Source organism: Ceratotherium simum, chromosome 13 (assembly GCF_057802395.1).
Source record: "Ceratotherium simum simum isolate JZ-2026a chromosome 13, ASM5780239v1, whole genome shotgun sequence".
In the NCBI taxonomy this organism is placed as follows: domain Eukaryota; kingdom Metazoa; phylum Chordata; class Mammalia; order Perissodactyla; family Rhinocerotidae; genus Ceratotherium; species Ceratotherium simum.
In genome coordinates this window covers 26,771,724-26,783,574 of record NC_141912.1, presented here as the reverse complement: position 1 = coordinate 26,783,574, position 11,851 = coordinate 26,771,724, and the positions used below count along the sequence as shown (strand labels likewise).

At 40.0% G+C, this 11,851-nt stretch overlaps 2 non-coding genes across 2 annotated transcripts; one reads left to right on the top strand and one right to left on the bottom strand.

Annotated features, from left to right (window-relative positions):
• Positions 1-6,028: 6,028 nt before the first annotated feature.
• TRNAI-AAU (transfer RNA isoleucine (anticodon AAU)) lies at positions 6,029-6,102 on the bottom strand. The gene has a single exon. It is a non-coding gene; the product is annotated as a tRNA-Ile (tRNA).
• Positions 6,103-8,413: 2,311 nt separating this feature from the next.
• Positions 8,414-8,487, top strand: TRNAT-AGU (transfer RNA threonine (anticodon AGU)). Its single transcript has one exon. It is a non-coding gene; the product is annotated as a tRNA-Thr (tRNA).
• Positions 8,488-11,851: the final 3,364 nt, after the last annotated feature.

The following is an 11,851-nucleotide window of genomic DNA, read 5'->3' as shown; positions in this document are numbered from 1 at the left end:
CAGTGGCGCAAGCGGTTAAGTGTGCACACTCCGCTCCAGCCAACGGCGCGCACCAACGCACTGCTTGGCAAACCATGCTGTGGCGGTGTCCCATATAAAGTGGAGGAAGATGGGCAAGGATGTTAGCCCAGGGCCAGTCTTCCTCGGCAAAAAAAAAGAGGAGGATTGGCAGATGTTAGCACAGGGCTGATCTCCTCACAAAAACAAACAAACAAACAAACAAAAAACACATCAGTATCAGCCTACTGGTTCTTCCAACTTTAAAGTGGTTAGAATTTAGTCTGCAATAGAACTGGCATTTTAAATCAGTGAAGAAGACATGGATAATTTAATAAAACATGTCGAGACAACTGGGCAGCCAACTGGAAAAACAACACATTGCAAGAAAAAATTCTAGCTGGACCAAAGATTTAAGGATAAAAAATGAAAGCATTCTAGAAGAAATCATGGGAAAAATTTTTTGTTTTGATGCCCTCAGAGTGAGAAAGACAAGAAATCCAGAAGCCATCAAAAAACATTTGTAATTTTGGCTACATTAAGACACAATTTTGTGCATGGAGGAACAAAAACAACCTTATACGCAAAATTGTAGGCAGAAGCTGGGAGAGTAGGAGGCTGTCTGCAATAACCCTAGGGTACAAGATAGTGGGTCTTGAAAGGCAGGACCCAAGAGTGAGGAAAGACCCTGCTTATGTATTCAGAAGAGGATCTGATGAATGTGAAGGAGTTCAGAACATGCCACCTCAAAATATGTCGCTCTGGCACATGTACTACTTTGAGTAAAAGGCACTTGAAAAAAGCAAATACAAGAAAAACACTCTGATCTTTCTTCTTTTTCTTAAAAGCAGAAGATGAAATTCCCAATGAAAGATGTCCTCCCAATACCAGAAGGAAAGTAACATCCTTATCATCAAGGAGAAGTTGAGAGGGAGAGAATTCTATACAAACTGACCTTGTTAAAATAATTTTTATTTTCCTTTAGCCTCCTCATGACATAGTTTAGTCACTTGTCTGCAATTGCCTCTCTTTATTCAACTTAATATAAAAGGAAGTAGGTCTCACCATTTCTTTGGGTCTTCATTCTTTATGAAGGCTCCTGTAAAACCTGTATTAAATAAACATGTATGCTTTTTCCTTTTGTTCTGTCTTATGCCAATTTAATTCTCAGGCCCACGCACAAGGAATCCTAAGAGGGTAAAAGGAAAAGTTTGCCTCCCCTACATATGCCTGAAGTAAATAAAACAATGAAAAATTCAAACATTAAACAAATGTGGAAAGTAACTAAGAAACGAAGTATTTTATCAGCTCTTCTATACTAGGCATTCCTAATTCCTTCGCAGGCAATGCCTCCTCTTTATAACAAATATTTTGTAATTCTAGCTGTGCTATCCTGAAGTGACCTTCCTATTTTATAAAATTGTCTTATCCATCACTTTTAAATAATATAGCCATAAATAAAATCATATGATTTTGAAAAATCAATATAATGCTCCAACTCTAATGTTAGAAAAGAAATGACTGTTAGAAGATAATTGAAAGTAACTTTTAATCAAATAATATGTATTTGAATGTATAAATTCTCAAACATGACAACCCTAGAAGACTAAAGAAAGTAATCCAGTGCTTTTCCATATACTAGAATCATCGTGAATGCAGCATTTAAAAATGCAGACCTGCATACAGTATTCCGTATGGTGAACAGGTCTTGAGAAACTCCAAACAAAATATGATGTTGGGCTACATTAGAACCATGTCATTTTTTGTGTTTTCATATGTAATATAGAGTTCAGTTCTATGCTTAGAAATTAAATTTTTTAAAAAAAATCTATGTGACTGTGAAACAGGTAAACAGTTAGCCATTGATGATTAAGTAGCTAGGAACTAAAGTTTTTTTTTCCTTTTTGCAATTACTGATTGCAGCTTTTAGTTGTTCCCCTGCCCATTGTCAGCTGTGCTGTTTAGGCAATATGCTATCTGACTCCCACTAGGTTCCTATAGATAACATGTCCCTGGAGCCTGGGTCACCACAGTAATGGATGTTTGAGCTGTTTTTCAGGAATTAGAGCCCCTTGTCCACTTCAGGCCGGTTGAGACCACCAACCCATCAACTGGGCCCATGCAGATGTCCGATGAGCGACTTTTTGACATCAAGAGGCTGAAAACTCCACCTTTGGGTCATGCCAATGTGCCATTTTGTGAACATGCATCCTATGAAGAGGCATGAAGTCTGACTACGCTTGCCCAGATCATCAATTACCCCACCTCTCCTCACCTCCAATCATCTATCTTCACATTTCAGACCACCTTGCCCCTGCCCCATAAATATCCCTGAGTCCCTATTTTCAGGGAGGCAGATTTGAGACTTGTTCTCCTGTTTTCCTCACTTGGCTGTCTTGTGAGTAAACCCTCTCTCTCTGCAATCTCGTCGTCTCGGTGTTTGGCTTTCTGGGCAGCGGGCAAAAACGAACCTGGTTCAGTAACAACTGTCTAGTGGAACATAAAAAAATTTAATGGAATTCAAGACACTTGGTTGTGCAGACAATTCAGCACATTGCAGAATGCCTATCATCCCTGGCAGCATCCACTAAATGCCAATAGTCACCACCAAATCATGGTGAGAAACAATGCCTTCCACACACACGTTTCCAAAATATCCTTAAGGAAGCAGAACATCTGTTCTTGGAACCTATGCAAATTCTAGGAAACACTTGTAATGAAAGTGGCAAATTGGGACATTTGATAGCAAGTGAGGACTTTGATATATTTGGCATCTTAGAGACCACATTAAAGGAAGATAAGAGATAGGGAAAGGGTCTTTCAAGCTGCAAACTCTTTGGGAATGATAAGAATGAGTGGTTGGAAGGAATAAGAACAAACTAATTTAGAGCAATCAATCAATACATTCCTGAGGAAAATTAAAAGCTTCCTTCCACAAGGAAATAATGGAAATCTAATGCTGGTGATAAACAAGAGACATATGACTTGATAATGAGACTGACCTAGAAAAAAACTCAACATGAAAAAGCTCTAAAATGAACCCGGAAAATAGTAATGGACAAAACTTTGCATGAACATATGAAGAAGTCAGATCCTAGATGAAAAAATCAGCTGATTCTTAGGACAGGTGGAAAAGAACAGGAATTGAATTTGGAAATGAATGTTGTGTTGTGAGAATAAAATGGATCTGCTTTTTGGAGTTGATCCCAGAGTTGCTATGCCATAATCCAGCTCTGGTTTTTCAATATTTTGTATTTAAACATAACAGTTGTAACTAAAATCTTATAAAGCAATTGTTATGTACCAAGCACTATTTATATGTTTTAAATGAATTAACATACTTAAATATAACAACTAACTATGAGGTAGGTATATTAATCGTGCTCATTTTGCAGGTAAAAACTGATGACAGAGTTTAGAGTCAGCATTCAGATCATTTAGCTCTGGAGAACTTCCTTTTAACTAAGTCACTACAGTACTTCTTAAAAGCATGTTCATCATTTTGTCAAAGCATGACCATATTCCGAGGAATCCTCCTATTCAAATAACCAAATTCATAGCATCTTGATTTATACTGTAGGATATTAATTGCTCCATTTTTCAATTAATATTAATCTCATCACTAATATTGAATCTGGACAATGGACCTGAAAACTCCTTTCCCAGTTAAGGAACTCCAAGCGTCAGCCATGTGCACTGCACTAGCATAGCAGGGTGATTCTTTATAGGAATTTTACTTTATTATTTAGTAATTTACTTTCTTTTCTTTAGTTCCCCAATAAGGAAAAGGAGGTATATTGAGTGCAAACACCCTAGAGATTGATTGATTTTTTTCTCCTTCTTTGTTATTATCTGAGTTTTTTTTCTTTTTACATACTACAAGTATACATAGGGGCTCATTGTAGAAAGTGTGGATAAACAAAAAGAAAATAAACATGGTCCATAATTCCATCATCTAAAGGGAATTACTATTTAGCACATTTTGAATGTCCTTTGAGATATGTGTATACACATTTTCATTGTTTACATTTTTAAAGTTTTTAAATATGTATATTTAAAATGTCAGATTTACAGAAGTGCAAAAATAATACAAAGAACTTCTATATAATCTTCATTCAATTTCACCAAGTGTTAACACATTTTCTACATTTGTTTGGTTTTTCCTTATATCTTCATATTTTTTTTCCTGATCCATTTGAGAGTTAGTTGCAATGTAATATTTTAAAGGGATCATATTCACGCACACACTTTTTGTACTCTCGTTTGTCACAATATTTCCTTCACATCTTTTCATGAAGGACAATAGATTGCCACACCGAAGAGTGAGAGATCAATAAATATTTGCTGAAATCATACATAATTTCCTTTGGTTATTGAGCAGCTTGTGAGCCCATGTTGAAACTGAAACCGAGAAGGAAGGAGTTAAAATTTCCCTGCATTCCGGTGAAACCACGCCTCTGCCCATAAGGTTGACGTGGGAAACAAAGCAACCAAAATTTCTGAGCTTGTTTTGCAGAACGAGACCGCCAATAGAGCAGCTTGCTGACAGCGCTCCCCCCACCCCCAAACATCGCCGGGGTGCATTGAGAAGCTAAAATGACCTGTTGTAAACTTTAGACGTCGCAGACTAAAAATCCACCGCATGCAACACGTAGAGCCCCTCCGAATTTGAGCATGCAACCCATGAAGAAATGTGAAAGACAGTCGCCCCTGCGCAGGGGACTCAAAACTTCAGCCCCCGAGGCCACGTGCTCCCCTTCCCCTACCTAAAACTCCAAATAAAAAACGTTGCTTGTAACTTTTCCAGGAGTTCGCGATTACAGAGTTAGCCGCCCTTGTCCTCGCTCAGCGCTTTGCAATAAAATTCCTACTTTCTTCCACTACACCCTGTGTCAGAGATTGGCTTGCTGCAGAACGGGTGAGCAAACCCACTTCCCGTAGGGTAACAAAACCTCTTTGAACATCATATGGCTTAAGAAGGAAAGTGGTTTGTTCACACTGTAAGAGAAAATTAAGGATATCATCTCCATCACCTCCTTCCCTGGGTTGGAAAAGCCTACACTTTGTACAACGGTTAAGTTTCCAGAGTCAATTCCTGTCTGGCAGGACCAACTCATTTGAAAATAAGCTCTAATTGCGACAGTGTACAAAGCTGAAAGTGCAATTTGAAATATCCAAGATATGCTAAGAGAAAAGTGCAAATGCAAAACAATGAGTAAATAATTATGCCTTTTGTGTGAAAAAGAAGAAAAATAATAATCAACATAAATATTTACATGTATATGCATAAAGAAAACCAGTAAGCAGAAATGAGGAAAATGACAGAGTTTATCTATGGGAGGTGATGGTGAGAAATGGGCTGATGGAAGATAAGGATGGAAGGGAAGCTTTTCAATGTATCTTTTTTTAGTTTCTGCTTATTGAAACACTTGAATGTATTATTTATGCAAGAAAAAATTTTAAAAATGTTCAAAATTATGTGTCCCTTTTATATAAGTGTGCAGAGTGTGTAAAACAAAGATATTTGTCATGCTTACTATTAAAGTTTTGGAAAAATTTTTTTTCACAGTTTTAAATCTTATTTTCTCTTAGACTGAACTGGGGAATGCAGAATGACCCAGAACGAGTGATATGAAGGGTGGGTGGTTTTACAGTTTCTTTTCGGAGGAAGCAAGCAAATAATTCACTTTTATCTACAAGAAACAGTTTCCTCACAGGAGAACGAAATAAAGCTAAAGCAAGGCCCTTTCTGGTACCTTCTAACTGCCAGGTCTCTGCTATCGTTTTATCTTGAGCGTGTTCACCTTGCGAGTGAGATGGAGGAGGGCGGGAGCCCAGGCAACGGGAGCGGATCAGTTTACTTCGCCCACCTAGGGTTCCAGGACCCATCAGCAAGGACGTTTGAAAGTCCTTCTTTTATTCTGAGACTCGTTTTCTCCGCGTAGTCCAGACCACAGAGCTAAGAACAGTAAGAGGCGAGTGTAGGTCTATGTTACTCTCCATTTTGGAAGACAAAATTAGCAACCAAGCTTGGCCCGTACGGGGATCGAACCCGCGACCTTGGCGTTATTAGCACCACGCTCTAACCAACTGAGCTAACCGGCCAGCACGCCTGCTGATGTCTTCCAAATTGCAAACAACGCTCAGCATTTCTTGAAGTTTTTGTTGGGAAGAAGAGAGACTTGTTCCCACTCTTCTCATCCTTCCCTACGGCGGGGAAGATGGGTGAGGAGGAGGGAAAAAGCTCCATATTTTGCCTCAAAGAACCGTCCTTCTTCCGGAAAAACTTAGTCTTTCTCAAGCCGCCAGTTATGACCCGAGAAGATTCAGGCCGACGTCTCCGAGCAGGGCTTCCTGAGACTGTGACGGGCGCATCACGGAACTGACCACGGAGCCGCCATAGGCCTCGAAGGACTTGGCTCCCGCGCGCGGGATCCAGATTCCTCTCCTCTCCTGGAGACCATTCCAGCAGGTCAGCTCTTCCCGGAGGCCTCGGGACCAGGAAACTTGCACCTGTCGCCGCCTGGCCTCGGGGTGGTTCCGCAGTCACCGCGACCCTGAATCCACATCTCCGTGTCCCGGGCCTCCGGCTCCGCGCGCGGGCAAGTCGGGGACTGGGCGCTGCAGTGCCGGTCAGCGGACACTTGGTGGCGCCCGAGTGCGAGGCTGGGGTCAGCGGGGGCGAAAGAACCGTGGAGATGGACTCTCGCGAGCAGCTGACCCAGCCGCGTTCCTGGGCAGAACTAGGACGCCCAAATCAGTGACAGGGGATGTCGCAGCCAGGGCGTGTCCGGAGTCAGGATCATTATGTGGACGGGGGAGAAACGCCGGGATCTGAAAGGGGAGGAGGAACCGAGGCCCGGGTCGGGCAACACAGAGGAAGGAGAGGGGAAACCTCCTTCCAGAGTCACAACTTGGAGATGCGCCCTTTCCAGCCCCGACCTGACCCACCTGCTGGCAGGTGTCAACCCAGGGAAGGGCCAGTAGAGCAGCTAATTCCTGAGTCACCCTCTGCTCTCCTTGCGAGGTTCTAGTCCCCTCCTCCCACCACGACTGTTTCTAAGTTAGGGGTAATAATATTTTCAGAAGTTACTTGGCCTGCGTACGTTTTAAAAGCCTTTATGCTCTCTCCCTCCATTTATAAGTACGTGTGCATATATATCTATATATTATATAGTTTTCTTTTGGATATGTACTACTAATATATAAAGTGTTTAGTACATTGATATTCACATTTTTCCTAGAAATGAGAATCATACCCTTTGATTAGCAAAATTTGCCATTTATTGTCTAACTTTCCATTTCAATTCTTTGCTTTTAATATCATAAATTATTCTTCTGGTCTTTTGGCACCTTTCACTAACTTTGTACGTCTTTTGACTCAACTAGTAGATATCTTTGTTTTGTTCTGTGGTGAAAATTCTGAAAGTTTGTAAAATATTATTATTATTACCATTCCGTTTTACTCCGGCACTTGCTATGGTAAATCATATCTGAAAGCTTGGGTCACATTCAGACTTACTTTGACCTCTAGAGATCAAAGTAGGCATCAGTCACTTGCTTTTTGTCACAGGTCAGTTTTCTGGGGAACAGACACTGAGATGGAGATTTGTGTGCAGGAGGTTTATTGGGACCGATCTTATGATCACCAGCTATGGGAGCGAGGGAAGCAGGATTGGGAAGAGGCAGAAGTTGAACTTGATGCAGTTGTAACGGGCCTCAGCCAGTCTCACAGGGGTATTTGTACCTGGAATAGCCCTTGAGTAATGTCCTAAATTGAGGCGGGGGGGGGGGGCGGTTGGCAGGCCTTTTTATTCCTCCATCAATCAGTCTTGGATTTGGGCAGTCACCAAGGGTTGGTATAACTTTGAGCAAGGTGACTCTCTTCTGCTGAGGGCAGGTCTCAGAGACCAGCCTAGCTGTGAACCATCAGCAGTCAACGTTCCTGAACTTGAGGAATGCGTGCCGCCATCCTGGAGGGCGACTTGACGGCTACCGCACATATCCTCACAGTCTTTCAGCAACCGTGTGTCAGACATGTGCTAATCTTTGACCAGTAACCCCTCCTTCTCCGCGCTAATAGAGAAGAGAGCAGGTGTGGTTAAAGCAAAATGATGATTAATAGAAGATCAATTCATTTTTCCTTTGGGGTTCAACAAAGGTCTCTGTTCCCTCGCCAGTTTGTAGTCTAGTGATGTCCATACTGGGACACTATTTCATGAGGATATAGTCATCTCAATCTAGTCCGTGTATTTATCCTTCCCCAAAAACATTCTTCTTTGGTTTTGACTGAGACCAGATGTCTATTCTTTCTTGCTTTCAAATCACTTGGCAAACCAACTACTAGAAATATTATGGGTGAGAGAAGTGCGAAATTATCTCCAAATAATACGTAATTTGATGAGCCCTCAAAGTTGGCTCCGTGGCTTAGCTGGTTAAAGCGCCTGTCTAGTAAACAGGAGATCCTGGGTTCGAATCCCAGCGGGGCCTGTCCTTTCTCTCCATTTTGTGAACTTAACCTGATAGTATAAGATATTTTCTCTAGGCAAGTAGGAACCAACTTGAACTAACACAGGATGAATCTTCTAATACTCAGGCTTTACACTTTGCTTGGGAAAAATGGGGTACTTTGTGGAAGGGAACAAAGGTAGAAGGTTGAACAATGTCATTCCCAGTACATATAACAAGAGTAATTTAAGGACTGAATATTTGTCCCAACATCATATTAGCAGTGGATAGGTAGCCTAGCCTAGCTGAGGTTTGCCCATTTGTCCTACCGTTTGAGATCAAGTGATAGAGATTCAACAGCTTTAAAAATATGCCCTTTCAGATATCCTTAGGATTTGCTTGATTCCTGAGATTTCACTGTTTTTAGAACCTCAGAACCCTCAACACACTTAGAATAGAGGTGATTTTTTTTTTTTTACAGTGGACCATTGAATGGCTATTGGCTCTTCTAATTGCAAAATAATATATAGAAGTATTTATCTATTATCATTGAGGAACAATGGATAGTGCATTGAAGACAGTGATCCATGGTCAGTGGTGGTGAGTTTAAATCCTCTACCTTTGAATCTTCCTAGCTACTGACCACTTCTCCTAGTAAACCTGCAATTTCCCTTTGTATTTTTGTTCTTAGTCCTGTTCTAAAGGACGGTAAGGCGGGAAAAATAAAAGAAAGGGCTAAAAAAAAACCTAATTTAAACTTAAAATTGAGTACCGTAATAGCTGTTCTTACTTTTTAAACGATTCTGCACTCCAGGACATCACTGAAATTTTTGAAAAGAGGAGACTACGACATCATCTTAAAAGAAGAATGGTTCTTTTAACAAACATGGTTCTTACAACAAAACATGTAAAGTATCTAACAAGAGACTGGAGGCGAATGAAAAATATTTTGAGTCCTGAAGTCTTAGACTCTTTTGTAGGCAGATTTTTACATAAAAGGTCAGAAAAAGACATCAAATCCTGAAAACTATGGTGTTTCTGTTTTATCTGCACTATTTCTTTGGTCAATCTAAGATCTATCTTACAATTATTTGTCAGACTCTACAAATGCCCACTCCCCCTTCCTTAGCAATGAGCACAGAATTCTACAAGCAATGGATTGCATTATAAGCGGCTTCTTACTCCTCACTGTCATGGACCAACAGATTGATTACTTCTTTGTTGAGCATCTGGGAATGGAAATGTGTCAGAAGAGTGACATTTTAAAGAATCCCTTCAAATGGAATTGAATCTAACCAATGACGTCCTGTACCTCAAGAAGAGCTGAGTATTCAGCAGTACTAAATGATAAGAGGTTGTTACTTTATAAAACAACTTTAAACAAAGTCCTGGACATTCGTAATTGTGTCTTTGCTAAAGGAACTTCTTTTTAATTGAAATATAATTTCTTTCCTGATGTAAGTTATTCTTTATTCAAACCTCCTCCTCCACTAAATGTTCCCCGCCTTGAGATCTTCAAATGGACAGCTGTTCTTTTGTGCTCTTACGTAGGCCTAGTCTTGTCTTAGGTTAGCTGTGAGGTTCTTTCTCCTTCATGTCCCTTCATGTTAGGTATTCATTCCCAATGCTGGGCAATGGATAAACTTTGGTGAATTGATTTGAATGAAATGTCCCTAAAAAGCTGAAAGATAAGGCATGATGATGATTGAAAGTGGTGGGGAAGAGAAATGGTTGGGAAGTGTTTCCACTTGGTGTCCAATCAGGAAACTCTAGGTGTATGAAGTGAATGTGATGATGACTACACTACAGATAACTACTTCCAAACATTCTTACTCTGCAGACTCAGCTGAGATCTTCTGGATTCAACTGTCCTTGTTACCTGTTATCGTACTTTCTTCCCTGTACTGGAACAGTTTAACGCTGAGTCTGTGTCTGCATTTCCATATAGATGATACAACAAATTTAGGAGTCTTGAACCCCCACAGGTTGTTAAGTTTTAAGTTCTCTGTGCCTTGTACCTAAACCATGATTACACATGGAAAAATCTCAAGCATCTTGGTGCTTTGCAGTGCTGACATTTACATCTTGGCTCCATTGTGGAGTGTCTGGAGTTGGTCCTTCCTGCACCTTTCAGAATTTCCTCATCCACTGTAAGGGCCTTGGCTGCCTGCCTGGAGCTGATCTTTCAAAATATCTTCATCTAAAAGAAGTCTCTCCCTGGCCTCAAACTCATATTTCCATCTCCACCTGGATTTCATATAGATACCACTAGCACAGCACACCATAAACTCAACTGATCATCAATCCCATTGGAAATCTGTGTTAAACTTGACTTCTCCCACCACTTTACCCCACCATCAAATTATCACAAAGTCTTGCTGATTTTACTTTCAGCATATGTGAGATGTCTTTCCCTCTGTCTTTCTTTTGGTTCCTATTTGAGTCTTCAATAGCTCTTCCTCACCATAATCTACAACAGCATTCTCCTGTTCTTCCTGTCTTCAAGATTGGTCATCTGAAGCCATTCTCAACACAGCAGAGTCTCTGGCTTAAAATACGAACCATCATTTCCTCCTTAAAATTTCCCAGTCTTAAACTTTTCTTCTTTTTCTAGTATATGCATTTAAACCTATATATTTCCCTCTAAGCACTGCTTTAGTTGTGTGTTGTATTTTAGCTTTTTCAGTTCAAAATATTTTCTAGTTTCCATTGTACTTTTACGTTGACCTGTGGATTATTTATAAGTGTAATGGTTACATTTCCCAGTATGTGAGAATTTTCTAGTTATCTTTTTATTATTGTCTTCTAGTTTAGTTCTGTTATTGTCAGAAAACATTTTTTTATTTTATTTTAATTCTTTAAAATTTGTTGAGACTTGCTTGATTGTCCCGTTTTGGTGAATTTTTCACGTGCACTTGAAAATAACGTGTATTCTTGCAGTAGGTGGGTGTAGTGTCTTATAAATGCCAATTAGGTCAAGTTGATTGGTTAACACGTATAGGTCTAGTCTTCTATATCCCTACTGATTTCCCCTTTTCTTTTAGCTTCTCATCAGCTACTCGTTGGTTGTGGTTATTCTATTTCTTGTTTTAGTTTTCTCAGTTTTACTTCATATAAGAATTAATATGTCTTCTTGATGAATTGATCATTTTATCATTATGATATGTTCCTCTTTATCTTTGGCCTTATTTTTTACCTTGAAGTTTAGTGTGTCTGATATTGATATATCCACAGCAGCTTTCTAATGTTGGTGTTTTCATGGTATATCTTTCCCCACCACTTTACTTCCAACCTGTCGTCTTATTTTTCAAGTGTGTCTCTTGTAAGCAAGATACAGTTGGCTCCTGTTTTTCTTTATTTTACTTTACTATCTAGCCTGCCAATCTCTGCCTTTTAGTTAGGTGTT